The sequence below is a fragment of the Heptranchias perlo genome, chromosome 35 (genome assembly GCF_035084215.1).
Source record: "Heptranchias perlo isolate sHepPer1 chromosome 35, sHepPer1.hap1, whole genome shotgun sequence".
Classification (NCBI taxonomy): Eukaryota; Metazoa; Chordata; class Chondrichthyes; order Hexanchiformes; family Hexanchidae; genus Heptranchias; species Heptranchias perlo.
In genome coordinates this window covers 8354037-8359708 of record NC_090359.1, presented here as the reverse complement: position 1 = coordinate 8359708, position 5672 = coordinate 8354037, and the positions used below count along the sequence as shown (strand labels likewise).

General features: G+C 44.3%; 1 non-coding gene across 1 annotated transcript; it reads left to right on the top strand.

Annotated features, from left to right (window-relative positions):
- The first annotated feature begins 5313 nt into the window (after window positions 1–5313).
- trnaq-cug (transfer RNA glutamine (anticodon CUG)) lies at window positions 5314–5385 on the top strand. Its single transcript has one exon. It is a non-coding gene; the product is annotated as a tRNA-Gln (tRNA).
- The last annotated feature ends 287 nt before the right edge of the window (window positions 5386–5672 follow it).

Sequence of the window (5672 nt, the reverse complement as noted above, 5' to 3'; positions counted from 1 at the left end):
TTAGATCACCCCTAATCTCCTATAATCGAGATTCTACAAGTCTCGTCTGCACGATCTGTCCTCATAATTTAACCATTTTCAGCCCCAATATCATTCTGGAGAATCAAATCTACAGCCCATTCAAGGCCAAAATGTCCCTCCTGGGGTACGGTGCCCTTTACTGAATGCTGTACTCCAGATGTGGTCTAACCAGAGCTTTATGCATCCGCAGCATAACTTCCACCCTTTTTATTCCAGCCCCTTGAGATGAAGGCTCACATTCCATCAATTATTTTTTGTACTTGTCTGCTAGTTTTTAATGATTTCTGGAGATGGATCCCTGTAGCTCTCTGCTTCTCCATAGTTCCTACTTTCTCGTCATATAGAAATTATCCTGATTCATCTTTTTAATGTTCTAAGTGGATTATCTCACACTTCTCCACATTGAACTCCATCTGTCATTGTTTTACCCTCTCATTTAATCATCAATGTCCCTTCACTACTTTCTGCTCCCATCTACACTGCTTACTGCGCCACCTAACTTGCTGGTTTAAGGGTGAAAACTGCTCTCCGCTTCACTGTAAGTGCAAGAGACAACTTTGTAGATGCCGTGTAGTGTTACAGACCGGCTCGTTGGACCTGCTCGTTTCATCTCATCTGAATTTCAGCAAACCGGAATATTACTGAAATAAACGGTGATGAATCACAGCTCGAGAAACCGATCCCCTCTACTAATGGGGACTGCGCCTTCCAACAAGTAGGCATTGATGGGACAAGGTAAGGCTGCTGCTCACAAATAATACAGCACAGATCATCACTCGTGCAAGCTTCACACCCTTTAGTTTGGAAAAGTAAACTGACGGTGGGCAGCTGCTGTCGTGAATGGGTTTCCAAAACTAAAATCAAATGGATTTGTCCTGTGTTGTGAATTACTATTTGTCTGATTCGGGTAATCAGAGCAGTGGGGACTGCATTTTGTACATTCCGAATACCAACGACCAATCACGTGAGCCTGTCGCTCCTTTTCCGTCCCAAGGCCTCTTTCAAATTTCGATGACTTCCCCGAACTATGCTTGGGGACTGTTCGAATCGCAGTCCAGCCCTTCCCAATGTCGCATCTTCTAAATCTCCACCCAGGATTTTCACTGGTGCAGCTTTCATCAACTTGAGCTACTCTTTAATTTCAAAAGCAAAGTGCTGCGGATGCTGGAAATCTTAAATATAAACAGAAAATGTTGGATGCACTCAGCCGGTCAGGCAGCATCTGTGGAGCGAGTTCTGATGAAATGTCACCGACCTGAAAAGTTCCCTCTGTTTCTCTCTCCACAGATGCTGTCTGACCTGCTGAGAGTTGTCAACATTTTCTGTTTCGACGGTTCAATTTGTTCTTCGTGTCGACCCACTGCGCGGCATCTGGTGGTTTGGATTCGGGGCTTTGACCTGCGCGGTGTGGGTTCGATTCACGGTTAGAAAAATAATTTTCACAAAACAGTGATGAACTTTATGAAATGAATACACGAAACTGATGAAACTCTGTGAAAGATGAATAATTGTTGTAATCGCTATGAATGAAGCGATAACTTTCTGCAAACTGGCTGACGAAAATACTAACATGGTTGCCGAGTGACAGTGACACGTGAGTAAGTTATTGTGTTTTGCATGTGATGAACTTTCATCCGTTCTCATTTTAAAGACTGTATTTTAAGAGTCTGGTTAAAATGTTCAATGTTTATGACACCAGAAAGTGGTGCAGCCGTTGCTAAATTTAAAATGAACAACCAATTATCGCCCCCATTTAACAAGAGCAAATTCCCAAATAACGTTCCCGTATGGGATCAAACCAGAGACTTTTCACATGTGAGGCGAACGTGATAACCGCTAAACTACGGAAACCACTGCTTTTGACATGGCATCGTGTGGCTTCTCCGTTAATAAGCGGCGAGATTCGAGAGCGGGGAAAGTGAGCGGTTGATGAGACGGTCTGTTTGTATGTCGCGCTCCCTGTTGGAGGGGAATTCACAGCTTCATTCAGTGAGGAGTCTTCCAACACCAGGTTCCAGTCGAACAGCTTTATTGGAATCACAAGTTGTGATTCCAATAAAGTTGCTGGACGATAACTTGGTGTTGTCAGACTCCTCACATTTGTCCACCCCAGTCCATCACCGGTATCTCCACATCAATCAGTGAGCATCGATCTCTTTTCTTTTCAACCCGAACTTCATGCATCAGTGCCTTGCAATGTTTATGCACTGATTATCCAACAAGACGAGCTGCGCTGAGCAGTGTGAAACAGAAGCAGCACCGAGGGAAGCGATAGATTTGACTCGCAGCTGTGTGATTGGCTGAGCATCGATACCAAGCAGAAAGTAAAGGGTGAAAGCTGAAGGAAGAGATGAGGAAGGGCCCAGTCAAAGTGGCAGTTTGAATTTGTCCAATTCTTGCAGTTTTGCTCATGGGAGATGGTTGGCAACAGCCTCGTGAAGTCAGTGATGCAGCGACATGGCCGTTCTGAGCAAAAAGCCAAATTTCTTTGGATGAAGGGTGCGGCTTTTATTCGCGAATGGGTTCCATGGTGTAATGGTGAGCACTCAAGACCCTGAATTTAGTGATCCGAGTTCGAATTTCGGTGGAACCTCGTTTGTTTTTGTACCATTCGTTTGCAACTGCAGGGCGAAAAAACAAAATGCAGCTGGAATCCACTTCCTGCTGGTGGCAAGTTGCTGTCTCAATCAATGAAGTTCCCGTTGCTTCTTTCGGTTTCAGTTCATAAGCTCAACTGGACTTTTGCTGTCCCAAATCAGCAGAAGAGAAAGTTGTATTTTGTTTAATGCTGACTTTCACTCGATTAAACCTTGAATTTTGTCCTATTCGTTTGCAAATTGAGGGCAAACAAATAAATAGCACTTGGAATCCAATCCCAGTTGGATGGGAGTTCGCAGCTTCAATCAGTGAGGATCGAGCTCTTTTCTTTTCACCCCGAACTTCATGCATCAGTGCCTTGCAATGTTTATGCACTGATTATCCAACGAGACGAGCTGCGCTGAGCAATGTGAAACAGAAGCAGCAACGAGGGAACCGATGGAGTTGACAGTAGCTGTGTGATTGGCTAATCATCTATACTTATCAGAGGGGAAAGTGGGGAAGCTGAAAGTATGGATGAGAAAGGGCCGAGCCAAAATGGCAGGTTGCGATTGACTCGTGCTGCAGTTTTGCTGATGGCAGAGGGTTGCCATTCGACTCGTGCAGCCAATGATGCAGCGCCATGGCGATGCTGATAAAGGAGCCCAGTATCTTTGAAGGGAGGGTGCCGTTTAGTATAATGAATGGGTTCCATGGTGTAATGGTGAGCACTCTGGACTTTGAATTCAGCGATCTTAGTTCAAATCTCCGTGAAACCTCAACCTTTGTCTCATTCTTTTGCAACTTTTGGGGAAACAAACAAAAGGCACTTGGAATCCCATCCCTGCTCGTGGGCAGTTCGCAGCCTCAATCAATGAGGCTCGAGCTCCTTGTATAAATTTGGCATTTTGTTAAAGGCAAATCGTATTGAACTAACTTGATAGATTTTTTGATGATGAGAGGATTGATGAGGGCAATGCGATTGATGTGGTGTCGAAAAACTTTAAAAAGGCTTTTGATAAAATGCCTTATGATAGCCTTGTCATCAAGATTGATACCCATTGAACAAAAGGAGCAGTACCAACATGAATAGAAAATTGCCTCAGCAGCAGGAACCAGAGAGGAGTGATGAACGGTTGTTTTTCGCATTGGAGGGAGGTGTACAGTCATGTTCCCCACGGGTCGGTGCTCGCACCACTGCCATTTTTGATATGTATTAATGACTTGGACTTGGGTGTACAGGGCACAATTTCCAAATTTGCAGATGACACAAACCTAGGAAGAAAAGTGAACAGTGACTAGGAGAGTGATAGACTTCAAGCGGATATTGAAATTTAACGCAGAAAAATGCAAGGTGATACTTCTCGTAGGAAGAACGAGGAGAAGCAATATAAATTAGAGTGCTCAATTCGAAAAGGGGTACAAGGAACAGAGAGATCTGGAGGTATATGTGCACGAATCATTGAATGTAGCGAGGCAGGTTGAGAAAGGGGTTCAAAAAAGCATACGGGCTTTATATATAGAGGCCTTGAGCACTCAAGCACGGAATTCATGATGAATCTTTATAAAACATTAGTTCGACCACAACTGGAGTATTGTGTCCAGATCTGGGCACCGCACTTCAGGGAAAATGTGAAGGCCTAAGAGAAGGTGAAGAAATGATGAACGAGAATGATTCCAGGGATGAGGGACTTTAGTTACGTGGATAGACTGGAGAAGCTGGGGTTGTTTTTCGTGCAACATAGAAGATTGAGAGGAGATTTGATAGAGGTATTTAAAATCATGAGGGGTATTGACAGAATAGATGGGGACAAACTGTTCCTATTGGCGGAAAGGTCAAGAACAGGAGGAGACAGATTGAAGGTGACTGGCAAAAGAACCAAAAGTGACAGGAGGAAAAACCATTTTTTACACAGTGAGTGGTTAGGATCTGGAATGCACTGCCAGGGGTCGTGGTGGAGGCAGATTCAATCGTGGCTTTCAAAAGGGAACTGGATAAATACTTTAAAGAAAAACATGCCGATGGCCACGGCGATAGGGCGAGGGAATGGGATTGGCTGGATTGCTTTTGCATCGAGCTGGCAGGACACGATGGGCCGAACGGCCTTCTTCCGTGCTGTGACCTTTCGATGAGTCTATCAGCTTAGCCTGTCTTTTGCTTTCCTAAATCTTCAGAAGACAAAGTTGCTTGATGTGCAACGCTGCGCTTCACTGCACCAAAAAATGGTGTTTGCAGAATTTTTCTTTGCAATCTGCATTCAGCAGGCAAACATGTAGATATTCAAAGCACTGTCTCTTGAAATGTAGGCATTGCTTGGATCGTGTCATCGCACAAAGTTTACATTTTGTTTTACGCCAATCTTCATGCATCAGTGCCTTGCAATATTTATTCACAGATTATGCGGCAAGACTGTAATAGGAGCTGCGCTGAGCAGATTGAAACAGAAACAGTGACGAGGGTAGCGATAGATTTGAATAGCAGCTGTGTGATTGGCTGAGCATCGATACCAAGCAGAAAAAAAAGGGTGGAAGCTGAAGGAAGAGATGAGGAAGGGCCCAGTCAAAGTGGCAGTTTAGAATTGTCCAATTCTTGCAGTTTTGCTGATGGGAGATGGTTGGCAAAAGCCTCGAGAAGTCAGTGATGCAGCGACATGGCCGTGCTGAGCAAAGAGCCAAATGTCTTTGGATGGAGGGTGTAGCTTTTATTCTCGAATGGGTTCCATGGTGTAATGGTGAGCACTCTAGACTCTGAATCTAGCGATCCGAGTTCGAATCTCGGTGGAACCTGGGTTGTTTTTGTACCATTCGTTTCCAACTGCAGGGCGAAAAAACAAAATGCAGTTGGAATCCACTCCCTGCTGGTGGGAATTTGCTCCCTCAATCAATGAGGTTCCCGTTGCTTCTTTCGGTTTCAGTTCATCAGCTCAACTGGACTTTTGCTTTCCCAAATCAGCAGAAGAGAAAGTTGCATTTTGTTTAATGCTGAATTTCACTGCACCAAAGAATGGTGTTTGCTGAACTTTTCTTTGTAATCTGCATTCAGCAGTCAAGCATGCAGAAATTCAAAGCATTGT